Consider the following 26,901-nt stretch of genomic DNA (forward strand, 5'->3'; position numbering starts at 1 on the left):
GGTGTGGGCCTTGTTATGATTAAGGCAGCAGTAAGCTGTTCCCCAGAGCTCGGGGTTCTAGTGCGAGAAGCCCTGGGAAGCCCACACTCCCCAGTACATTCTGACACTCTCCCCTTCTCCCGGAAATCTGGAGGGAGGAAGATACTAGGCTATGCAAGCCAATTGTGAATCAGTTACCAAGGGAGTAAGAATTTATGGGAACAGAAGTAGACCCCAAGGAAGCATTTGAGATCTTTAAAGGACTCTGCTGATGAGGTTTTCTGAGGCAGATACTATAGCACTTGGCACCTGTCAGAGGATAGTATGTCTTGCATTTGGATGGCACTTAACAAGGAACCAGGCTTCATGCTCTTACTGGGTCCTTCAATAGCCCAGTGGTCTTGGCAGGAGCATTAACCCCATTTTATAGATGTGGACACTGGGGTTTTTAACCCAGTGTTGTCATTCGTATCCCAGGAATGCTCTTTCCTCTGTGTTTGGTGGCCCCTCTTGCTCCTTGGTCTTGAACCAGCTGTATGCACCAATGATAACAGTACTGATGAAACATTAATTAATGGCCTCTGGAATATGCACTCTTTAACACACATGAGTGTGTGGTGTGTTGTGATTATATATTGGATGATAAATTGTCCTTGGCTTCTTGCCATGATAGCATCTGGCATTCTTACAATGGCTGATGCAGATCTCCTGATGAATAGAGGGGTTGGTGGAAAGGAGAACCGACAAAAACCCAAGCTTGGAGGGTAAAAAAAAGTTGTAAGCTAGGTAATAGGCCACTGATTCTCAGAACACTGGTTAGAACCAGAATGGAAGAGAAGGCAAGAGACCAAGCTGAGGCCAGCATTTGGAAGGCCAACGTAGTAACATTGAACATTTATTAAATCTTTCCTGTGTGCCAGGAACTATGCCAAAGGTTTACATGGATTATTTCCTTTCCTTATCACCAGCACCCCATTAAGCACTAGTACTACCACCATGTCTTGTGCTCCTCCATATCTGGAACCAGGTTGGTTATGCTTCCCCACACCCTTGCTGGAGGCAGGGCCATGTGACAGTTTTGACCAATGATTAATGAATGAAAGTGATGTGCAGCACTTCTGAGCCAAAGTATTTAATCGTCTCTGCAAGGCCCTCCAGAATCCCACTCTCATCATGGAAGTATGTGATAGACAGATGTGGCACTTGGTTGATAGACAGATGTGGCACTTGGTTGATAGACAGATGTGGCACTTGGTTGATAGACAGGGATGGCACTTGCTTGAAACAGCCTGGACCATTGAGCTTGGATCATCTGGGGGATAGCTCCCTCAGGAAGTCTCTATACCTGTAGATAACTTTGCTTAAGAAATAAACCTTTGTTGTTTTAATTTAATTTTGGGGTTGTTTGTTATTGCAGCACACCTAGCATGTTCTGCCTCGTGGACACTCTCATGTTAAAGATGAGGAAACTAGGGCTCTGAAAAGGTCAGAAACTTGCTCAGGACACACAGATCGTAAGTGGGAACACTGGGATTTGAACCCAGATATGACTCCAGAGACCAAATTCTTAACTACCATGATATGATTCCACACACACAAATCATTTTATAGTGAGTCATGAAAAGACTTTTCAGATTGGAAGTGATCTATTCATGGCTAGGCTGATGGGAGCCGAACCTGGCTTAGACATGGAGGTGGCCTGGATAGGGAGACAAAGCACACGTCCCTGGCCTGTCACCTGCAGTTTGTGCGTCTCCAGCTTCTGCACTGGAGGGGCAGCCTTATCACCCACCAGGCATTGTCACCACGGACCTTTTCATGTCTCTGAGGAGAGGACAGCAAGAACTGCTTCACCTTGGGGGCTGGGAGGGGCAGGGTAGGGATGGGGCAGCAGTTGTGGAGGTCAGGGAGATGCTGCCAGGGAGGGCAGAAAAATTCTCTATCCTACTCCAAGGCCAGTCACTGCAGCCCACAGCCCTACTGGCTTACTCAATGCCATCTTACCCTGAGGTTCTGCTGGCAAAGACCTCCTCTGGAACCTCACCATACAATGAATGCTGCATACCCAGGGATGGAGCTTGCATTCTAATGGAGTTTTATTGTCCAGTTCAGCCAGATGGTTGTGATGTTGGTTTATGGTAGTGTTTCCAGAGCTCACCTCGACAGAACGTCCCCTGGGCCGCCCTGTATACCCCCTCCCAGGTTCTGATGCAGTCGGTTTGCTGTGGGGCCTTGGACTCCATGCACTTACAAGCCCTCCGGGAGACTCAGATCTGGCAAGGTTTGGAAACAGTGACTCACGAGTGCCCTGTCTGACTGAGCTGTTAGGGCAGGAAGGTTATGGGATGCTTTGGCCTCCTGCATGCAGCATGGAGCAAGGACAACGCACCGTGGAGAGAAATGTTCAGAGCAAAGCTCAGAAGCGAAGAAACCCCTCTTCAGCCAGAGCAATTCTTTTGTCTGTTTTATTTCTTTATGTTGTAAAAAATAATCTTTAGTTTCAAAAAAAGTTATCCAGTTTTCTGTTTTTAAAGACAAAAACCACTGGTTTACTGTGTATCTCTATATTCCCTTTGAGAACCTATGTGAGAAACTGCTTTGAAGCCTCACTCCTGGGAAGGTCTGTTCTGTGATTCTTCTGTAATGGTGTTTTTCTTTTTGTTTGTTTTGTTTATCTTAGTGCATGTGACTCTTGTAGCAGATAGTAGTATTGTCTTTGCTCTGACACCTGGGAAACCCACAGCCAAATTTATAGTTCCCCTTAGCAAATATTTTATGTAGCGACTAGGATCATCTTATTTTTCTACCTTCATTTCTCGGTGATTTGCTAGAATATCATCTTTTCTTCATCTGATGTGCACTTCTAGAAACTTCCACAAATCCTATTTGGAATGAGCTGGGATGGACAGAAACAAAGGTAATTTTCCAGAAATAATTTCACAGAATCCTTGGCTCAGAGGTTTAGCTTCTAAGAACTCCAGGAGCTCAGAGAAAGGAGATACAGAGAGGGGACATGAATCTCCTGGGTCATGGGGTAGAAGAAGGCAGGTTGAGAGGGAACCCAGGCATTCCGAGGGAGCAAGTTCTGGAGCATGCTGCAGGCAGGGCTGTGTAGGTGGTGGGGTGCAGAGTCAGCTCTTGCCCAGAAACAGTTTGTTAGCACCCAAGACATTCAACAGCTGGAAGTTAATTCCTTTGGGTCTTGATAACTCTTAATGGCTCAGGGTGTCCATGAAAGGGCAAATATCCCTGGGAAGGAGCCAGCCTCAGGGGTCTCAGATAATTCCAGGGGACTGTCCAAAGAGGGTGGGGAGCATAATACCTGGGAAAATGAGTGAGCCGGGCTGGCCCAATGTCTGAAGGGTTAAGCTGACAAGAATATGTGAATGCTTGGGAGGGAGGAAGCAAAATCTGTGGCTTTTCCCTCAGGCCCTGGGCCCTCTGGGGGCCTCCTTCAGCTAGGACTGTAATAAGAAAAGAGAAGAACAATAGCAAAAGGCCTAGTTGGCAGCTTTGCCAAAGGCTGAGCTGGCAGAGTCCCCAGGTATGTCTGTGTGTCTTGTCTGTGTGCCTTTGGGAAGGGCTGTGCCTGCTCAGTTTTAAGTCCTGCTCCTGTCCCCGGTGGAGGCAGAGAAGCCAGAGAGCTCAGATGAGCCTCTCACCTCCACTCTGTGGGGCCCTGAGGAGGCCCAGAGAGCAAGGACAACGCACCGTGGAGAGAAATGTTCAGAGCAAAGCTCAGAAGCGAAGAAACCCCCTAATTACAGTTTCAGGCCTCGTTACCGCTCCGGCTTCCTGCCTCAGAGGTCCCATGACTGTAGGGACTAGAGCCTTGCAGCCCATGGGACACGACCCTGCCCTGGCCCTTCATGAGACACACGTGTGCGTGCGTGTGTCTGAGCGTGAGTGCGAGGCCTGGTGGGCACACAGAGGCCCGCCGACGTCTATTACATGGAGAAACATCTGTTTTCTGCAGAACATCCACAGTATCAGATGTTTTACTGCTAGGAGCCCATTTTTTTAATAAAATGAAAATGAGACATGGAAATCAAGGTAACCACATTTTAAATGTTTATGGAAGATAAAGGTTTAACCACAAGTCTTTCATCAAACGCGGACAGTAGAAAAAAGTGCGGGGAATGCCCTTTGGCTGTCCTCGCCTGTGCGGTGAAACCTCACAGCGTCTCACCTCATACAGTCCAGGGCCCTTGGGCAGCTGGAAATATTTAGCAACGTGTCTAAATGTTGTTGCACAGCAGCCCCGCCATCGGGCCTGTCCGGCCATGACTATTGGGAGGGAAACATTTGCTCAAATGAAAAGCCCAGACTCAAGTGTGATGGGCAAATGGCACCCCAGGGTATAGAGCAGCAAAAGGCCTGAGGCCTCGGCTGGGAGGATGGGCTGATCCCTGGGCTGGAGGGTGTGAGCAGATGGAGAGACCAGGGCCCCGCCAACTTGCCCCTTTGTTTCTGGTTTCCTGGGGTTAGGGCGCTGGCTCTGAGCAGGAAGGCCCCTCCATCTCCTCCCTGTGGGAACAGAAGGCACTTTCTGAAGGCGCCGTGGAGGACTCTGTCCCCTTAGCTGTCGCCGCATTTACCTTCAGTGAGAATTTCAGTCCTACCATCATTCCGCTCCGCCGTGTCACTGCTAGTGAGCAGAGTAAAGCATTTTCTCTCCAATTGCCTGGTCACCAGGATGGAAAATGACCCCTTGCCCATTTCAAGGACAGTGCGTGTTCATGTTTTATCTTATTTTCTCAGCAGAAAGCCATTCCTGTGTTACAGAGGAGAGAAGGGGGCGCGGGAAACCTCCCGGCACAGTTCTGAGGTTGCGTGGAGCACAAAGAGAAAGGCCAAGTCTCCAGATGGGGTTCAGAGAGGAAAATGGGCACTCATGATGGGCTCCCCCGGGCAGCCCCCTCTACCCCCCTGCCCCTCAACAAGGTCTTGAGCAGGTCGCTCCTGTTTGGATCTGAAGTAACTTTTCCATTTTAGAGCAATCCCTCATCTCGCAGCCCCATCTGCAGGGACTTATCTCTCTCACCATCAGCCGCGTGTCCCCCGGAGCACGTAAATTGTAGGATGGAGTGAGGGTTCAAGTTGAATTATGTGACCTGCAGTTTATGGTGGGGGCCCTCTGGACATCCGATCCAGTGTCTGAGCTCAGTTACCACGGCCCTGGCCGCGGTGATTTGACTTTCCTCAAAGGGGTGTGGATCTCGAGGGCGAATATGCTGAGGATGAGGAGGGGCGGAGAGGGCTGTGAGTGCCACATGGCAGCTGATTCTGGGCACACTTTGAGTCTCTGTGGCCTCGTTGCTGCTCAGATCCCTGAAGAGTTCCAGTGTGGGTGGTGGGGGTAGGAATGAAGTGAGATGGAGGCCCGGGGGGTGGGGGTGGGGGTGGAGTTGCTGCTGCTTTGGTGTGCCAGGGAACTGGATTTAGGGACAGAATGCATCTTCTTCCCCACCAGCACTAACCTTGGCTGTGTTCATCTTGCTGAGTTAGCAGGAACTAAGATGTGAAAGGGTTTTCAATTGGGGTAGTGAAACCAGAGGTATTTCCTAGACTCACAAACCCCTTAATCTGTCAAATTAACTGGAGGACTCTGCTTGGCCTCGAGCTTGGCCTTTTGAGAACTGCCATGGGCCGGCTATTTGGCTAAGAGTCACCCATAGAACGATGTTCTATTTTCGTAGCATATGATACAGGAAGATTCGCAAGACCTGAGACATGCCATTCTGGCCAGGGTCCTTTTCAAGAGCCCTTGCAGCCTGAGGCTCTGGTTCTGGGAATCCCAGGGTGCATTAGGCCAACATGGAAAGGCTGAGGAGCTCTGAAAGCTTTGGACCCAGGTGTTAGAACAAACCAGTCCTGAGGTAGCATCTCAAGAAATGCTTGTTAAGTGGATAACTTAAACAGGAATCAAGAGACCCAGATCCTGGTCCTGGTTCACTTGCTAACTGGTTTAAATGAAATGTGGAACTTCTGAGCCTCAGTTTCCCCATCTGTGAAATGGCCTGCAAACATCTGTCCCGGACACTGCAGAGGACTGCTTTGAGGACCAAATGAGGAGTGGATGTGCAAGTGTATGTCCTACAGGGTCTTCAAATAGGCACCCATGTTGCCCTGTTCCTTTTGCTCTCAGAGGCTCCTCTTGGTAATTAGCCATGACCCTTGTTCACCCAGAGGCACCCAACCTTCCTGGGACTGGTTTCTGTTCAGGCCAGTGCCGACTCCTCTGGTAAACTGCTCTCCTAGTTTTTCCAAAGGTATGATATAGGGCAGTCTTTCCTGTGAGCCTTTCTACTGCTGTCTCGTGTGTGTGTGTGTGTGTGTGTGTGTGTGTGTGTGAGAGAGAGAGAGAGAGAGAGAGAGAGGTAAAAATAGGATGAAGTGTGATTGAAGAGGAGCCCTTTCGTTTCAAGATTTTGGTTCTGTCAACATTTAGACCTCAGGTCTGCAGCACAGTCCCAGACATCCCAGTCTGTCTCCACACCACCCCCTGCTGCCAGCCAGCTTGAATCGGTTTCAGTTCTCCAGGAAGGTGGAGTTCCTCTGCTTTAGTCCAATCTTGCCCTTGTTGGTAAAAATCCATATATATAAAAGGCTAAGTGAGCATCTGACCATCCGGTTGGTATGATGTGCACTAACCACCAGGGGGCAGATGCTCAATGCAGGAGCTGCAGAGCTGTGGTAACTTGGCAGTGGCAGTTCTTGGGTGATGCACCCCAGAACCAGAGAGGAGGGAGCCCTATTCCTCACACTCCGGGACCCCTCAGGCGATGTCAGAGAGCCGGTTTTGGCTGATCCCCACAGGCCAGGTTGAGGAACCCCACCTGCCAGAGGGACCCCACCCACTCCACAGATGCCCTTCGAGCCAAGGTGCCGCTCCAGGTGCAACTGGCCAGGGAGGGACCACGGGGAGGTTGGCTCCAGGGCATGTCTGACCTGTCTCGCCCAGTCCTGCCCACTGGCCACCTTCTAATTAATTTCCTTTCAGTGTGCACGAATCCATGCACCGGGCCATTAGTAAAATAATGATGGCTTGTCTTCTTCTAGAACTTTCCACTTAGGAACCATTTCTCAATAAAATTGTTGACAAATGTCATAGTCACCATTCTAAGCACTTTACATGCCATAAATAAATGACAAACAAAAAATGTGACATTGATAAGGAAGAGTTTTAAATCAATAAAAGATAAGTGTCCCAGAAGAAAAGTGGACAAAGGACAAGAATTAGCAGTTTGCAAAAGAAGACCTACATTGATCTCATTACTTCTCTCCATAGGCCAATCCCCTTTAATGGATGTGGAAACTGGGGCCAGGAAAGGTTAAGTAACCACAGTTACAAAACTGGTGATCTTGAGCAAGAATGAACCCAGATGGGTTTGGAACCCAGGCAGGGGTTCTTATTCTCATTTTACAGATGAAAGGCTAAATTCTGTCCATTTGAATCCACACTACTTAAAGATAGGATTGTCCACTTTTGACATCCTCTTCACATTGTCTGAAAGGTGGTGGGTATAGGACTTTGGAAACTGAACTCGGGGGTTGGGGAAGGTAAGGGCTGGGGGTGCTTGGACAGACTCAAGTTAAAAATAGTCACATGTGAGCTCTTCCTTTCCGGTGATCACCCAACTGGTGAGTGGCCAAGCCAGGCCTCCAACACAGGCCTTCTGAAGGCAGAGCTGGGGCTCTCGGTGCTGTGCCTTGTAACCCGGCCCTCCCTGACTTTGGCCTCTGCCTCACCACTGCACCCTGAGATGGGCCCGGGGGACGCCGTGAAGAGCAAGCACAGCTTGGTTTTTGCAGCCTGCTGAGCTATGGTAGCTACCTAACCTGGGGAGATCCCTGATTCCTTGACTCAGAAATTAGCATGAAAGTGCAGAAACCTAATAACTAACTCGAGACAAAGACTCTAATAAACCTAATAAGCTTTCATTGTTTCTATTTGTAATCTGAAATGACCTGGCTGGGTTTCTGGGGCTTGGGCCAGGACCCCTTCTTTCTTTAATATATGCTTGCTACCAACTGCCGAGGGAGCCTTCCTGTCTGTATTATTAATATGATATAGGCCTTTGGTTTCCAGTATCATGTCTTTGGAATTTTGGTCTCAGATCCTGTGCAAATGAACACGATCCCCTGGCAGGAATGCCTTTTGGAGTCCTGGTACCAGGCTGTCAGATGCCGGCAGCCTTGGCCCTCTTCCTGGGTCAGCATCTCCTCACTGGAGGAAATCACCTCCGCCCACCCCCTCACCATCACAGTCTGAGTTTAAATCTGGAAGTCTTGGGGTGTTCTTGCTGGAAGGGAGGTGGCTGCTGGCTCATAAGGACTGTCATCCAGTGACTCTCCCAAGACAGAGGGTAAAGAGCATTTTCTAAATATCTCAGGAGAACTAGAAAGCATTGGGGTGGGGTCACAGGCCACCTTCTAATCTTTTGATGAGCAGGACAAGCCTCCCCTCTAAATGAGACCGTGATGCACTTCCCACACTTTCCCACATCATACTGCATGGAGAACAGAGTAATTGTTGGATGTCCTAAGGAAAGTCAGCAAGGCTACTTATAGCTGGAGGAACTGCTGGCCCAAGGGGTCTGGCTGCTCCTGTGGCTGAGAGGATCTGTATCTCAGACCTTGAGTAACCCATCAGGGCCCGCTGAGGTGCAACAGGTGGCTGGTTGGGAAGCTCTGGGGAGGGGGGGTGGATACGTGGAATAGCCTAGCCTAAGACCATCAGGCTGCCATTCATTTATTTTACATTCACCCCACAAACGTTTTTGAGCAGCTGCTCTGTGTCTGGTATCATGCTCAGTGTTAGGGATGGATACTGGACGGGCAAAAGCGGGGCTGTGTTATCCCTGGCCTCATGGAACTGAGAGAGACAGATAAACGACTAAGTTGTTCTGTCGCTGACTGGCTAAGTGACCTCGGGCAAGTTAGTTAACCTCTCTGAGCTTCACTTTGTTCATCTGTCAAATGAGAATAAAAAGCATGTACCTCCTGGGACTGTTGTGAGTTTGGGAGGAGGCTTATTAAACAGAATGTTTGTTAAACGGTCGAGCTCAGTGGCCAGCTGGTAGGAAGCACTTCGAGAGCAGGGGAAGCACTTGATATGTGCTAAAAGACGGTGCAGGGCTGTGAGATTGTTCCCCATGTCTCACTCCGCAGCACCTGATGGTATTTCACCGGTTCTTCTTCGAAAGGGGTCTTTAAATGGTTGCTTAGAATCATTTAGGAAGAAATAGAGATGGGAGAGGAGGAAGCTATTGCTAAATGTACTGTTCATCCTTTCCTACTCCTAAAACCTCCTAGGGAAAGTAGACAAGGCTGCTGGCAGCTGGAGGCCGCTGGCCCAAGGCCTCTGGGGTAGTGTAGGCTTGAGGAGTCTGTGTTTTTTCCAAGCTTTCCAGGTAATATGGACATAAAGCAAGTTTGAGAAACACTGGTGTGATTGACAGTTTTGGGGGTGACTTCCTGTCTCCATCCTACAGCCATGATCACAAAGGTCTATAGCCATAGGTCCTCTGGCAGTCATATGGGAGCTACTCAGCCCCCTGCCACAGCTAATTGGATAAGAAGTGCCCTGGCCGAAACCTGGACGATCAGAATTCCTTCCCCCAAAATCTGGAGTAAGGACCAGGAGATTCTATTCTTGCCTAGAATAGAATTTCTCCTTAGAACAGAGGAAAAATATAAATTTAGCATCAGCAGGAGGCTTTTATCCACTGTGTTGACTGAATTAGCGGAGACAGGAATGAGGTCATTGGGAGAGGAAGAAAGAGTGTCCCTGCCCTAACCGGTTTGGCTCAGTGGATAGAGCGTCGGCCTGTGGACTAGAGGGTCCTGGGTTCGATTCCGGTCAAGGGCATGTGCCTTGGTTTCGGGCACATCCCCAGTGGGAGGTGTGTAGGGGGCAGCTGATCGATGTTTATCTCTCATCGATGTTTCTAACTCTCTATCCCTCTCCCTTCCTCTCTGTAAACAATCAATAAAATATATTTTAAAAAAAAAGAAAAGAAAAGAAAGAGTGTCCCTGGGCTTGCGAGCACCTTCCATTTTCTGATTTCAGTCCCCTCTTTAGGCTCAGCTGCTCTTGTCCGCAGGTTCTGTGAGACCCACATTCGTGCATTTAAGTTAGAGTGATGTGATTTCTGTCTGGCCAGTGTTGCTCAGTGGTTGAGCATTGACCTATAAACCAGGATGTCATGGTTCAATTCCTGGTCAGGGCACATGCCTGGGTTGCAGGCTTGATCCCCAGTAGGGGGCGTGCAGGAGGCAGCCGATCAATGATTCTCTCTCATCATTGATGTTTCTATCTCTCCCCCCCCTCTTCCTCCCTCTCTGAAATCAATAAAAATATCTTAAAAAATAAATAAGTAAATAAATAAATGGTGAAGTTGTCATGTGAGAACATGACCCCTATGCACTGACTCTGAGTGATCAGTTTACACTGCAGTGGTCCAGTTTTGGTTCCTTTTATCTCTAAAGCTGTTTCCTCACCCATAAAGTGAGGTTGATAACACTACTGGTGTATTAGGTTCTCCAAAGAAATGGAACCAACACAATCTATCTATCTACCTATTGTATCTAACTATATATCTTTCTATCATATATGATATCTATCATATAATCATGTATATATATATGAGAGAGATTTGAAGGAATTGGCTCACATGACTATGGAGGTCCAAATCCAACATCTCTAGGGTAGGCCTGCAGGCTGGAGACCCAGAGGCAGTCTGCTGAGAGAATCCTTCTTGCTCAGGGGCAGTCAGTCTTTGTGGTATCAAGGCCTTCAACTGATTGAATGTATCCACCTACATTATGGAGGATAATCTGCTTTACCTGAAGTCCATTGATTTGATTGTTAATCTCATTCCCCCTTCCCCCCTAAAAAAATACTACAGAAACATCTGGAATAATGTTTGACCAAATATATAGGTACCATGGGCCAGCCCAGTTGACACAAAAAATGAACCATCACAGCTGGTCTCTATAAGGACAGGCCTGAGGAGTGAATTAGTCAGGAAATGGGAGGAGTGTTTCATAAATGGTAAACTATTCTATACTCTAAGAGAAGGAGGAGCTCTGCCAGCCCCCCGCCCCCCCTCCCCAAAGCAAGAAGGGTCCTGGCACACGGAGGGTTAAGGAGCCCTTGCCTTCCACTGCTTTTCCACCTGCTGTCTGAACTGTCACTGCCCCCTCCCTGACCCTGGGGTGAGGAGGGACTGCAAAGGGGCTTGAAGTTGCCTGACACCTGATACTTCCTTCCTGCCTGGATTAAAGTCATATTGTCAATATCATGTCAGTGCTTACCAAATTAACAAATGGACTTCAAGTTAAACACTGGGCGATTTGTGAGATGGATTTTTTTAAAAAAAAAATGTGACCAGTCTCAGGGGATTACTCACAGGTGAGGCACTGTTTGCCTGTTTTGGACTCCTGGCCTTTAACTTCATGTCACTTTAAATTGCTTTTCATGGAAAACTACCTCCCTGCCCTTCCTCAGCCTCCACTGAGAGCCTGGGGGCAGGCATTTCTGTGCACAGCTGGAGCCTTGCCTTGCTGTGGGGCAAACTTCTTTCTTCTGGGCCCAACAGAGACAGATCTCCTCTGGTCAGTGGTTCCAGAATGGAAAATAAAGTGTATTGAAACACTTCACTCCCCACCAGGAATTTCTACCAACAGAGCAGGCCTGAGAGGGCCAACCAGGGCAGAGAATGTGTAGCCAGTCCTTTACAGCCTGCTAATGAGTGACAAGGAACACAGGGGTTTCTCTGTGAGCTGGGCCTGACACCGCATTGGTCTGGGCGCTCCTTCTGCATCTGGATTTGGCTTCGGGTCCACAGTGAATCCCAAGTAATGTGACAGCATCTTCTCCAGGGAGCTGAGAGGCTGCTGCCACAGGGAAAGCCTGCTCTGCCGGGAGGATGCGCTGACTTCAGGGCATGGGCGACACTCAGTGATGGGCGACACCTGGACCCCAAGGAGACAGGCTGCTGAACGGAGCGGGCCTTTGGTAGACAAAGTGATGAATATCTTCTGCAGATTTTCATGCTGAGCTTCATTTTGTAGCCTATTAATTTTTAAATGCTATTTATTTTGGAAAGACGTTAAAAGGAAAGAAAGAAGTGGATGTCAGCAGCTTTACCATGTGCCATTCTGCAGTTATTTCTGTAAGGCAGCAAAGCGGCCATTTGAAAAGTGAAAGACTTAGGTCAATTATTTTTCTTTCCTTGGCTTACCGGACAGCAAAAAGCTGGTTGAGCTGAATTGACCAGTTGTTTGATGAATCAATCAATCAGCAAATATTTGTTCTGTGAGGCCTGTGAGCAAGGCACTCACTGTTTGATTAAGTTGTTTGATGAAACAGAACAAATAGACCTGTCTTCTAGGCCCCTTGTAGACACAATCTAGCTGTGTGTAGCTAATTACCTTACCACCTCTAATTACAGATACATGCTCAAACCGAACTCTTTTCCTTGAACCAAAAGTTAATCCTGGAAATCTGGTAATGCAATTAGTATGCTTGTTTCAACAAGTGAGAGAAAGAGGGGCTGGAAGGGAAGGAGAGGGAGGGGGTGGGGAAGGGAGGGGAGAAAGGAGAGAGAGAGAGACACACACACACAGAGAATATGAATATGCCCCATTTATTCAGCCCCACATGAGGGAGAGTTACAAAAAGACTTTTATATCCAAGGTCTGTAATTGAGCATGATTTGGTGTCTAAGAGTTGGCTTTGAGAAGGAGCCGGAACCAACTTTCCTAAGTGGCATTTAATGTACTCCCCATGGGCTTAGCTTTTTCATTAGCCTAGTTTTTAATTGATGTCACAACTCAAAGTCAGGACCATATTTCAGGGAGGAAAGAATGAAAACACTTGGGAAGCACACAAAACAATAAAGAAAGCTCCAAACCACAACAGTGAAAAAACGTCTTTCTTCTAAACATCATCTTAGTATGAAGCAAACTGATCTGTCAGATATGCTTGTCACATCCACATATTTTATAATCCAATATGTTCAGGCAAGAATTTTGGCGCAACCTGCCAAAAACACCTGAACTTTTCTTGACACTTTAAACAGCACGTAATATGTTGGGGGTGGTGGTGGTGTCAGATTTTGGGGAAGCCTTAACCCTTTCATTCATCCTCTAAGAGTTCTTGGGAGTAAGAGCAGCTCCAGGACCCAACACAGCCATAGGTGTTGACCAGCCTGGAGCCCTGACAGTGGCTATTGCTACAGCCTCTGCTTGTGGCCACTCCCCCACCTGTGAGTCAGGAGGAGCGTTAAACCTAACCCTCTCTCAGGGATGACCTCACTTGGAATACCGTCCAATTCAGTTCAATTCACCGAACCACAGGGTTGCACAGGACTCCTTTTGATGATCCAGTTCAGTGGGTCTCAGTCTTGGCTGCACATTGGAATCGCCTGGAATACTTAAAAAAGGAGAAAGGCTGATGCTAGCCCCATCCCAACACTATTCAAACAGAAGGCCTTGGGTAGGCCCTGGCAACTGAGACTTTTTCTAAGTTCCCAGGTGACTCTAACGTGATATCAGGATTGAGACGCACAGTCCAGCCTCTCATTTTACAAATGAGGAAACGGAGACCCCAAGGCAGTGATGACTACCCGTGTCAGGGCCAGGACTCATACCCAGGCCCACATCAATTTGGTTTGCTAGGTGGTTGATGAATACCTGCAGAGTACTCGGTCCTGCCCTGGGCACAGTGGGGTTACAAGACGAACTGCAAGCCTGCTCCTGTCCTTGAGGAACAGTCTTGGTGGGTGGCAGAACTGATGGGGGAAGCTGTCAAGCCACAGTAAAGGCAGGTTTGATCACCAAATCAAGGGAGGACATAACTACTAAGAGAAGATAAGGGTAGGAGAGACTCCGTGAGAAGATGTGTGCAAGGAGGGAGAGGCCCCGCAGATCTCATAGTCCATAGACTGCTGTGGATGGCAGCAGGGGCTACAGGCAATGTGCAGTCAATGTGGAGCCTCATAATATCCAATGCCAAGCCCAGACTAAAGTGTCCTGGAAGACATGCAAACAATGTTGTTTATAGTAGGAGAGCATTAATGGCATCAGAAAGCCATTGGCAGAGCTCAGGACGAGGAGATGTGGCCAGTGAGGGGAGGAAAGGGCACTTTCCAGGAGGAAGAGCTTGGGTGACAACGTGGAGGATGGAAGGAGTGATGAGCTGTGGTGGTCTTTGCTGGAGAGAGCCTAGGACTTGAGGGAAGCATGTGGGGTATGAAGAGTCGGGGCAGAGAGGTTGGTGCTGACAACAGGAGAAATCCACAGCAGATAAGGGGAAAGGTAGTTACCTGCCCCACATGGAGGGACGTCACTGAAGGTTAAACCTGAAAGGCAGAGGGGACTTAAAATGAAAGAAGGTGTCTGGTGAGAACCTCGTTCTGATTGTTGGTGCCCAGGTTGTACCAATATTGTGAAGACCTCTCCTGCATCACATCCTTGGCCACACGGAGCCAAGTTCTTTGGAAGCATTATCTTGAGCTGTGTACTTCGGGGAGCCCTGTGCTGCTGCACAGAATAGGCAGCCGGAGCTCAGTAACTGTTCATGGGAGTGGGGGTGAGGGGTGGGCATTCAGAGATAAGCGAGTGAAGGGAGGCTTCAAGGCGATGCCAATAAAGTTCTGTGTTCTCAACTATTCAGCCTGTGGCCATCCACAGCAGTCCATGGACCATGAGACTGGCAGGGCCTCTCCCTCCTTGCACACATATTCCCATGGAGCCTCCCCTACCCTTATCTTCTCTTACCCTGGATCTCTTGAGTAGTTATATCCACCCTCGATTCAGTGATCAGACCTGCCTTTACTGCGCTTTATGTAACAACAGGCCCAGAGAGCAGATCTCAGGCCAGCATCCTGGGCTAAGCAGTACCTTTTGGAAGTGGAAGGAAGGTGGGGTTTCAGCTCCAGATGTTCCTTCCTTCAGAGCCATTTTGCTGAGAACCCCTTAGGAGCCCACAGGAAGACAGGCATTCCTCTTGGGTCCCCTCTTCAGCGGTGCTGCCTCCTTTACAGCAGGCTTGTCAATGATTGCTGTCTCCTCCATTTACTTTCTAAATGGGTGTGGCTACTAAAAAGCTACTTCCATTCTGCAGAAGTCAGTTCTGCCTCAGCACTGTGTATGCTTCGGGAAGCCCCTGGGATCCTTGTCTTCTGAGCTCCCCTCAGGAATCCTTTCTAGATTTCATTTTACCTAACTTTGAGATCACTTGATCCAGCCCCTTCATTTTTATAGTCAATGTAGATGAATGGCTAAGATTTGGTGCCTTATTAACTGGATTTAAATCTCGGTCCCACCACTTTGAAGTTGCATTACCTTGGACACATCACTTGACCTCTTTGAGCAGTTATAATAATAGCTTTGTTTCATTGGATACTATCCATATTTGAAGAAGATAATTCATACAAAGTGCTTAGAATAGAGACTGGCATATAAATATTATTTTATTATTATTAATACTAGAGGCCTGGTGCATGAAATTCATGCACGGAGGGTAGGGTATCCCTCAGCCCGGCCTGCACCCTCTCCAATCTGGGACCCCTTGGGGGGTGTCTGATGGGGCCTAAACCGGCAGTCGGACATCCCTCTCGCAATCCGGGACGACTGGCTCCTAATCGCTCGCCTGCCTGCCTGATCGCCCCTAACCACTCACCTGCTGCCTGGTTGCTCCCTAACTGCCCCCCTGCTGGCCTGATCGCCCCTAACTGCTCCCCCTGCTGGCCTGGTCGCCCCTAACTGCCCCCCCCTGCCAGCCTGGTTGCCCCTAACTGCCCCCCTGCTGGCCTGGTCACCCCTAACTGCTTCCCCTGCTGGCCTGATCACCCCTAACTGCCCCCCTGCTGGCCTGGTCGCCCCTAACTGCCCCCCTACTGGCCTGGTCGCCCCCAACTGCCCTCCCCTGCTGGCCTGGTCACCCCCTAACTGGTCCCCTGCCAGCCTGGTCGCCCCCTAACTGGTCCCCTGCCAGCCTGGTCGCCCCTAACTGTCCAGAAGTTGTCTGGTTGGCCCAGTCTAATTAGCATGTTAGCCTTTATAGAGAGGTAATCAAATAACTTAAGACAGATATATTCTGTAGACTTGCTGGAAACTGGATACAGGAGCTCTTGTGTAACTTGTCATGTTAGTTAAGTGGTTCTTACACTTTTTACCAAAGCATCCCACATATCAGAGAGAAGTAGACATATAAACCCAAGGAATCTAGGAGCTCAGATCAATTCCATAAGAATATCTTGGAATTTTATGCTATCTTTTTAAAAATGCATACAAATTTTGCATTTTATTTCTTAATTGACCTGTTTTTGTTCCAATATAGAAATAGTGGTTTCCCCTCAAAGTCTTTTATCTTTATAAAATCAACTTTCCTAAACCTAAGTAATGCTTATTCATTACAAGGTGAGCATATTAAGCATGTGTGACTGCAGTGTAAGGATTGTGAAGTTAGTGTACAGAGCATCTTAAATAGCTAGTGCCTGTTTCCATGTAGAATGGGACTCTGGTCTCTTATAGAAAACAGGAGAGAGAAAGTTATACATAAGCAGCACTTCCTCCCCACTGGGAAGGAGGTGAGACCAGCTATGTGAGATGATAACTTCATCCTCGCAAGCTGGCAGCTTTTTGTTCTTGGCAGACCCAAGGCCCCTCTGTGTGACTCTCTGGGCTCCAGACTGGGGGCTCTGTTCTCGCCATACCCTGGGGAGGCCACAATCTGAAAGATGTAGCGTGACTTGGTGCCTCCAGGCAGGCTGTGTGCTGAAACAGAGGCGAGACAGACCGTCAGCGTGGAAACCATGCGGTGACAGCTTCCTTCACCCTCCAGACCTGTCAGCTCACGGGGAACTGACAGGCCCCGACTAATAAGGTAAACAATGGCTTTAGAGCATGGAGGAGGAATGCGCAGATTCTTTCTTTAACGTTTCCCTATTCATAACATGTCACAGAGTTAATGCCTGGCCTGGTGGCGGTAGCAGTTCCTGGCTTTTAAGATCTCCCAAGGGTGGTGAGTGGAGAGGCCGGAAGCCCGGAGGCTGAGCTCAGAGTCAGAGCGGCTCTCTCGTCGCTGGGCCAGGCGTCTGGCTGCTTCCTTGGGAAGGCCATGGCTCTGGAGTTGCATGTTTGAGGATAAAGTCCAGATCCTAGCCTGGTGGACGAGGACCCGTGATGGTCATCATCCAGCTTTGTCTCTCCCCACTCGATGCTCCTCACACTTACTCACCTTTCCCATCCTGGAAGTTCAGTTCTAGTTCTCTGTGTTGATCCAGGCAGCTTCCAGGAAAAGCCACCTCAGCTGTACCTTCTCAGAGGCCTAGCCAGTGCGCACGCTCCCCTTTGGACCTAGAAAAGCCGCCAGCTTTCCTGGATCAGATCTCCCCTCGCTTCGGGCATTTCTGCCTCCTGGACCTCTTTCCTCTGCACCCACCCACACTCCCTCTTGCAAGGGAGAACCCCTTTGCAGGGCTAGGATGGCAGTCATACAGTATTTCTGTGCCATTACTTAAAAAGACAAATGGCCTGTTAGCTTTTTAGGATGTAATTTAAAAGCCATTTGTCTAGTGGTAATAACTGGAAATGGACTTCCGCTGTTGGCCAGTATGACTTCCTCCAGGAGCGCGAGATCGGCTAATGGTGACCAGTTGGCTGTGGCTGTTTTCAGACTTACCCACTATTTCCATTTGGAAGCTTCAGAGAGGGGCGGGGGTGGCATTTTGAGAAGACTGTGAGCCCACAGAGTTCTTTAGAGAAAGGCAGACGCCCTTCTTGGGAGCCACGGAGCTGCTCTGAGAGGCCCAGGAGTAAAAGCAGGTTCAGAGGGGCGGGGATCATGATGGCTTAAAAGCCAAATCTCACCAATCAGAACCACTGAAATCTGAAAAGGTTGGACTTCAGCTTTGTCGTCTCTTTAGGAATCTGCAGGTAGATGTGAGTTATCTGGCTCTGCTGTACCTCAGAAGTGACATTTCTCAGACAACTGAGGCTTTTCCCTGCAGAAAGCAAAGCTTTGATTCTGACTGTTCCGGATAGACAGTTTTCAAGAATATATTGCCTGCGCCTCCTCTGGCAGGCAACATAGGATCTGGCAGAGACATTGTGTTCATTGATGTCACAGGGTCATTAGTTTGAATGTCAGTTTTAAAAATGTTGTCTTCTCTTTATTATCCTTTTGTTCATTTATGTTATTTTACAATTATATCACCTCATCTACCTTGGTATTTAATATATATCTATTCCTTGTGTAGTAGGAAAAAATGATAAAACATCCCAAATGATACACTAAACCATGATCTGTTCACTCATTGAGTTACTCTGTGACCTTTGAAAACAATGTTGGCGACTATGGATATAGAAATCAATAGAAACTATTGGAAAGAAGTTTGTGCTGTGTCACCGAGTGATGCAGTCGGCTGCTAACCAGTGTGTACGCTTGGGTGGCCCCTATGCCTGGGATCCTGGTGAACTCTCATTCCAGACTGTTCAGATCTACACTGAAGACATGAAGGCATTTAGCCTTAGATGCAAGGTCTGTGCATTTCGTTAAAGGATTCCAGTCAAAGAAAGCAACATTTACTGACCACTTACATGTGCCAGACACTCTTTTAGGAGCTTTCATATGTGACCTCTGATAATCCCGATGATGATGCTCTGAGCTCATCCCTGTTCATTAGATGAAGATGCTGAAGCTAAGAGAAGTTGTGTAACTTGCATGGGTTCATACAGGTTTTGAATATCAGTGTAACCGACTGCAAACCCCAAGTTCTTTCTGCTACACTGTAACAATTACCTGTTGTCTCAGTAATGCTGCATGGTGCATGACAGGCAATCACAAAACCTCAGTGGTGTGCAACAATAAATGCATATTGCTCACCCTTCTGGAGTCAGCTGGGAGTCAGCCAGGCACTTGTGTTGGTCTTGGCTGGGCTGGCTCCCACGTCTGGTGGTTGACTGGCCTTCGGCTGATCTAGGTTGGTCTTGTCTGGGGCAAATGAGGTGGCTGGGTTCTTCTCCACTTGTATTTCATCCTTCAGTGTGCTCGTCCAGGCATGTCCTGATAATGACAAGGTGGAAGAAAGCAAGTGGAATCACACAGGCCCCTTGAAGCCAGACTGGGAACTAGCACACTGTCATTTCTATTGGCCATACCACGTCACATGACCAAAACAACTTCTCTTTTATGGAAGGAATTGCAAAATTATGTGGCAGTGGGTATGGATACAGGGAAGGGAGAGAAGTTGGGGATATTTAAAGCTTTTATTACATACAAGTTACCTTATTCAAGTCCGTGTTCTGAGGGTTTCATTTAGACATTCATCTAATCTTTTTGAAGTTATATAAAGTGTGTGTGGGGTGTGGGGACAGGAAAGTTGGGGGGGGGTTAGGAGAAGGAAGGAGACAGATAGATGTTTAACTAAAATAACATCATTCCATAGTATGTTATTAGCTATATTGAGGGGGAAATTATTCCATCCTTAAATAAATTTGAGAGATGCTGAATAAATTAGAGTTAAGGTTTATCCAGTACAGTGCCTTAATATTTCAATGTACAATGTGAATGTATAGAAGAGAGTTAAATATTTCCCAAACTAATTTGACCATGGGATATTTTGTATGCAATCTACCTATTAACATCTTTTAGAAAGAAATGTTCTGAGAAAGCCCAGTATTGGAAACACTGGACTAAATGTTTTTTAGTAGATGACTTTTAATACCACATTGTATTATCCTATGCTATTTTGTAACATGGGGATACACTATGGGACTGTTAAGGGAAGGAGTAGGGTTTTGTTGTTCTTGTTGTTGTGTGTTTGTTTTCTCATCCCTACACTAAATGGACTCATGATCCGGAAAGGAAACAGGCAGAATAACTGTTTCCGCAGCGCCTCCTTGGCTGTCAGTGGGAAAGGTGTTACTGCTGTTAGTGCTTTTTGCTGCCAGGCTCCGCCTCTCAGATGCCACACCTGGGCAAGGGGTGAAGTACATGCATCTTGTGAAGAGTGCACTGCACGGGCTTTGTGAAGCTTATCTACTCTCATGGACAGCACGATACCCATGTACCATGTTCTGTGTGCTTGAGACGCCTGTAAGTCTTTTCTTCGGGTAATTGCGATCACACAAATAAAACTGCCAAAGGAGAGGGAGCTCCAATTAAAGAACAGTTGTCACACATTTCAGTAATATATGCTTGGATACAATAGTCCATGGGAATTATAATCATTCTTCTTGGTTTGGTAAGAGGGCCACAAGATTTCTACTTGTGGTTCTTTGTTAACCTCCTTCAAGGCTCTATGTCAGCGGTTCTCAACCTGTGGGTTGCGACCCCTTTGGGGGTCGAATGACCCTTTCACAGGGGTTGCCTAAGACCATCGGAAAACACATATATAATTACATATTGTTTTTGTGATTAATCACTAGGCTTTCCTTATGTTCAACCTGTAACAATGAAATTGGGGGTCACCACAACATGAGGAACTGTATTCAGAGGTCGCGGCATTAGGAAGGTTGAGAACCACTGCTCTAGATGGACATGAAAACTATCAAAGCAACATTAAAAAGAAAGACATCTGTAACTCAGACTTTTCATACGTGCAAAGTGCTTTGCTATGTCTAGCAGGGGTTTCATTGGTGTGCTGACTCACCCTCTGCTAAACACTGACTGAGCACTGCTGCCGGGCTCTGCCCGGTGCCAGCTCCAGCCACAGAGCCCTGTGCAGCCGGGACTGGAAGGCACTGACACCACGTAGGTTCCCCTCTGCTTGCCTCCTGGGCAGCTGGAGGACTAGACCCTTGGACTTTGTTCCTCCCGCCCACACCCCTGGTCTGCATCTGTTGATCTTTGACTTGGACCCTGCTGTGGAGAAGTACCAGCCACCCAGCCTGCTAGGACTCCTGGCAGGGAGTGGGATGGGGCTGTAACAGACTGCGCCAGACTCTTACTTCCCTCCAGAGGCTTAACAAAAAGAATTGTCGCTGATGAGGCAGAGCTAGAAAAGTCCTGCCGTCCCCTCTTCCAGTGAACTCCGGGCTTACTGCCTGGGACTCACACCCACTGCATGTGTGATAGTGTCTGAACTAGTGCTCTTTGGAACTTGAGTTCATTTACATAACACATTTCTCAGGTGCCTATAAGTGATGCATGAGTCTGTGTTGTTAATCACTTGAAATTTAATTTGAATATGACCATTTATTCTTATTCCTCCGTTTTCTTTCTCACTCAAGCTCGTGCAATCCTTCAAGCAATCTGGGTCTCTCTTCCTGACAATGTGGGGTTCCTGACTTTTACTTTCATGGGCGGTGCTCAGAAGCCCAGGCAGGGCTAGGGTAACTGAATGAGGAGATAATCTATCTGAGAGGGAGCCCCAGGACCTGCTGCCCCCAGGCCCTTCTTCTCCTCCACCCTTCTTTCCCCGGATGTGGGCAAGTCTCTGCCAGGAAAGCCTATTGATGTGGTGGCCAGGCCATCCCGCCCTAGCTCTGTGCTCGGGCTTCTGAGGGCCTCTCCCAGAATTCCATTGGGCAAGGGCTCTGTCTCAATTACTGTTCAATGATTATTTTCCTTTGCCGATTAGAATTCTCAAAAGCTGGGAGGATTCTTTCTTGCTCACAAGAAGGTGTGAGTTGGAGAACAGCAGAGGACAGAACTCTAATTAGTTCTCATCAGGGTTTTCCCCGCGGGAGTTCGGTTCTCTCCCCTGCCAGCTCCAACCCTCTCCCCATGTCTCATGACCTGAGCAAAAGGCAAGTTCAGCTCCCACAGGTGCACAGATCCCTCTCTTCTCAATGAGGGAGAAGAGAAAAGTGATGAGAGCTGATATCCCTGCTCCCGAAAACAGGAAGCAGGCTGGATAGATTGACTTGATAGGGAGCTATCAGACGGCCGCTCAGCTCACACTGGGGCTTTTATCACCGCCAGTCATCAGCACTCGGGCAAGCTCATGAATAATGCATTTCCCAGTGATTTCCTTCCTTATTTGCCAGCTCCAGGCAATATTGATTAAAAATAAAAGTCTACATAGCTGAGCTGTGTTATGGTAACATTTATTTAAAATGATGGGGAGACAGAACACACATGTTTACATATGTGTGTTGGTGTCTGTTGTCTGTGGATGATGACATTTGTTTAAGGGTTATTCAGCAATTTCTTGAAATTAAATTTTGGTTCAGATTGAAACCCTTGAAACAGCTGTGTAGTGTGGTGGTCAGGAAGGTGCAACGGAACCCGACTGGGAGGAAGTGGGGGTGCACTGGGAGGAGTTACAAGCAGGGACACTGAGCCCTTGGTTAATGGTAAGGTCTCTTATAATTCAGGTGATCTCTCTCTCTCTCTCCCTCTCTCATCTCTGCTGTGGATGCAAAGAACCTGGCTGGGCCAGTCTCCATGTCCAAGGAGCAAATCTGATGGTGATTTGAGGGAGATGCTCTTGCAAAGGTCCTAAAACAGTAAAACAACGAAATAACCAGTGCTGGTGACCATGAGGCTGGGCTTGCAGTCAAGTAGGGCTGAGGTGCGGACGTTCCAGTGGGTGGCTCTGTCCTGCCAAAGCTGCCGGGACCGGCTGTGCTGGAGAGTAGCTGGCATCCTCACCTGCTGAAGGCTCCTGGCTCGGAGCTCTGTGAGCTGCATCTATGATTCTCAGGAGCTGACAGAGGGAAGCACATACCTGGAATTACTGTGCTGATGGCAGGCCTGATGCCCCCGCCCGCTCACCCACCTCCCACCGCAGGCGAGCAGAGGCACACTCCAGTGTGACAGGCTGTCCTGGCCTCCCACTTAATTATACTGTCACACAAGCTTTCAGGGATTCCAAGAAGAGAGCCCTCTTTGAGGAAATTTAGTTCTCCCCCCAAACCATCCCCTTACCCCTCCCTTCCCCACACTGGTCTTGCCCTCTAAAAGCTCAAGAGGAAGTTCAGCAAGTGCCAGACGCCTGCTTGGTGTTGAAAGGGTCTTACCGGAGGAGGCAGCAGCTCCTTCTTTACTTCTCCCTCACAACTCTCTCTTGCAGGCCCTGAGCCTGCATCCCTGCGCGGGGTGATGGTGGGGTTGGGGAAGCCAGCCCCAAGATGTTGTGGAGGTTCAGAGGGGTAGAGGGTGCTGTATGGCTGGGCGAGGCTCAGGGGTCCTCTATCCACGGACTCCCACTCCTACAGTTAATAATCAGGACGCAGAGTCTCAGTCGCATGGTCACTTGTCTTATATAAGTGTAAGCTCTCTCTCCCCTTTCTTTCAGTCCCAAACTTGTAAAAAAAAAAAAATAAGGCTCCACACACTCTGCCTCCATGTTATGACTTTCAACCCTCCTCCCACATGGACCGGGAGCTGCTCTCCTTAAGCTGATCCAGGCCTAACTGTGGGGCCTGTGCAGAGTGCTTTCGGGTCAGGCAACATGCTAGTGGTCTCCCAAATCCTTCCATTTGAACTACCGCCGCCTTGGCTCACATACAGAGGTGGCCCTAGGTCCCTATTGGAAGTCACCCCTCAGGAGTCTCACCGACGTGCATCTCTTTGGTCCCCAGGTGGCCTTGGAGGCCTCAGTGTTCTGTGTTGTGGACTTCTGACCCCCCATTTGCTGAGCAGCACATGGAGCTGAGTGTTCACATCCCCCCTTCCCCACCTCACTGAGTCGAAAGCTTAAAGCTGGAAACCCTCTCAGGCTTGGGGCTTTGCTTCTGCTCACCTAAAAAGGAAGAGGCTGGAAGGGAAGGGCTCATTTCCTCTGCAGGGCGTGCGTGGAGAGCTGGAGCATGCACCAGACCACTCTCGTTTATTTGAAATTGCTCCATGGTGCAAGGCCCTCTAATCGATCATTCCTCTGCAAATGTCAATGGAGAAATGTGAGTTCCGTATTTATAGAGCCAGAAAAATGGGGGCCTGTCCCCCACCTCCCAGGTGTGTATTTATGCACTGATGAATGACCCCAAAGTGGGTTTGTTATAGAAAAAATTCGTGCCAAACGCAGGAACCTTGCATCTGGAAACACAGTCTGACAATTAGGCCTCTGAGCCCGGAGGCCAGCGAGCAGGCTCCGTGTTGGTTTCCTGGCTGTGACGATCACATCCGTCAAGCTGGGGTGAGCCCAGGAGTTTTGGAATTTGGATCCTCGTTGTATCCACAGTACTGCTCCCTGAGGTTGTTTTTTGTTCTGTTTTGTTTTTGTTTGGTTGGTTTCGGCGCTGGGGGTGGCGCTTTAAAAATCTTGGAAGCCAATAAAATTCAGGACAGGAGAACACACTGACCCTCGTCTTATCTTGCACAGAGAGCCATGGGGAATAAGGAGTTAATGTTCAAAGACTCTCTGAAGTAGTTGGGTGGGGAGTTCCTCACAGACTTGGCGTCCAGGTTGGATGAGCATTCCCCAGGAGCCCAGCCCTCCCCAGCTCCACCTTGGGGGACAAGCGGGCCTGTTCCCAGACGTGACCCCTGACTCTGCTGACTCCCGGCCCCTTCCTCTCTCCCCTCTAAACCAGCCTCTCCTTTCCTGCCCTCTGAACAATGGCACCCTTTGTCTTAGAAAGGATGGTGAAATAAGAATCACACTTCCAAAGTGACACTTACCAAAAGGGACAGAAGTCAAAAATTAGGACTGGCTAAGTAAGAAATGGCATGTCCCGCTTGGGCTGCTGCAGGCCTTTCTCCTTGTAAAGGGCGTCCCCGGGCGAGGTCTGCACGGAGGAACCTCTGACTCATGGTGAGCTGTGTTTCGTGCACTGCTGGGGAAAACTGTGGCTGTGAAAGGGTTACAAATCAGCTCTCTTGGTCAAGAGCCCCAAGCAACAGGCACGTTCAGTTTCATTTGGGAAGAGAGACAAGTGTTTGGTTAGTAACTGGATATGGCTGGAGCTGGGTTTGGCCTCCGGTCCCTCTGCAGGTTGAGAGCTGGGGATGGCCCAGTTCTTGCGGTTATTTGGAATTGGGATGGAGCAGGAGGCCCTGGAAAGCAGGGCCTGAAGGTGCTACCCACCCCTCCTTTACACAGAAGGAAACCAAGGCCCAGGGCAGGCTGGGGACCTGACCCAGGACATCTTGGCAAAGACCAGAGTGGGAGATTCTCCCTTCCAGTCCCAGTGTCCTTTCTGCAAAGCACTGGATTGTATTAGAACATGGCTTCAGGTAGATGAGGATTTAGGGCTCGTTTAGCTTCTTCTTGGCTGGGCTCCCCCCTGTTCGTCTTTTTTCCTCTCCATTTAGATCCCTCATCTGTGAAATGGGGTTCAAAAATAGCTCTTTGGCTGTTGTTCTTAGTGTTTTAATTAAAAGAGATGGTATGTACAAACCAGAGGCTAACGCACTCCAAAAATGTTCATTCCTGGGATTCTCCCAGGAATTCTTCCAGGCCTGGGGCCCCCCATGCAGATGGAACAGCCTCTTCCCAGTCCGTTCGCTCAGTAAGGATGTAACTGAAGCCTCTGAAAAACCGGATGTCCACCCTGAGGTCCTGCACACGGAAGCCCCTTAGTGGAGGAACCCCACGGCAAAGGGAAAGGCACAGGACGGGAGAATAAAAGCCTTTTCTGAGCGAAGGGGAACTCACCGCAGAGAAGCGCCAAGGTAGCGGTGCCGAAGCAGGCCTGGGGAGTTAGCAAGGCCTGGAGATTAGAAGGCCAGGAGGAAATAATGCTCTTCTTGTCTGGGCTGCGGTGGCAAACGAGAGCAACAGCTGGCGGGCATATGCAGCCCGTTAAGGGCACGCTCCCATCAGACAGAAGGAAATCCTGCCCGGCGCTGGCAGGGCCGCAGCAGCCACTGGGGAGCAGGCAGTCTGGGGGTCTCGGGGAATCAGAGCCGTGGCTGCCAAGGCTCTGGGCCCTGTGTCCCCTGACAGCTGCCGGAGCAGGGGCCTTCCTCCCCAGCTGTTGGCCCCTACGGCCCTTCCCCTTCCCAGGAGGTGTCGGATCCAGTGATGCTATCTACAGACACTTGGAGGAAGCCTGGGGTTTATTTTGTACTGACTTCAAAATGCCTATACATCCCCCTCCTCCTCCGGCTGTGCCCGGATGGACAGCTTTGGCCCACTCCGCAGCCTGGAATCCTTCTCCTCTGCCAGCTAGACAGTGAGAGGCCCTCTTCTTCCTCCTCCAACTTTTCCTTGGTTTTCCTTCACCGGCCAAGGGCTCAAACTCCTGAGAATGGGGCCAGGGCCGCCTGCCATCCCCTCTTGGACCCTCAGCCTATGGGCCATGTGACACGATGCCCAGCACTAGCGTCTGTTAATTAATCGGAAAACTGGCTCCCTGTTGGCCCGTAGCTTTTTACAAACCTGAATTAAACGAAGTGTTTATGTGACAGATATGTGGGAGGGATTTCAGATATAATCACCATCAATCTGGCTGCAGCCAAAATAAATTCTGTGAAAAGTAAAACAAACTATTGCACAGACAAAGTAGGCCTTAGGGGTCTCCAGCAATAATCTGTGTTTTCTTATTTAGCCACGTCTAGTATTTCTGCTCTCTTTGGTGGAGATAGGATCTCTGCACACAGGGCACTCTTGCTGCAGCTGACAGGGCTGGACACACGCTCCCTTCCCGCTGAGTGCAGGCAGAGGGGAAGGGATGTTGCATATTTACATTTAAATTCTTAGTTCAAATAAACCAGCTCTGGAGGGGCACAGGGTGGGTGGGGGATGGGAGACGGGGTGGGCAAAGGAGCCCAGCTGTAAGGTGGAGGGCTTGCTGCAGTCTCCTCTCCTCCGACCTGCCTGGGTTCAGGCCGTGGTCAGGGCAGGGAGTAGATCAGACTGTGGATCCTTCCAGAGAGGGGCTGGGTGAAGAGGCCCTCAGTGTGTGTGTGAGGGGTGCAGGCCTCTGCGTGCTCCTTCCTTCAGCTATGTCAGCACTCCCGTGAGGAAGGAGAGTGGGGAAATTGGAGCTCTGACATAGCAACAGCTTGGCCAG

The sequence above is a fragment of the Myotis myotis genome, unplaced genomic scaffold, assembly GCF_014108235.1.
Source record: "Myotis myotis isolate mMyoMyo1 unplaced genomic scaffold, mMyoMyo1.p scaffold_m19_p_14, whole genome shotgun sequence".
Lineage (NCBI taxonomy): Eukaryota > Metazoa > Chordata > Mammalia > Chiroptera > Vespertilionidae > Myotis > Myotis myotis.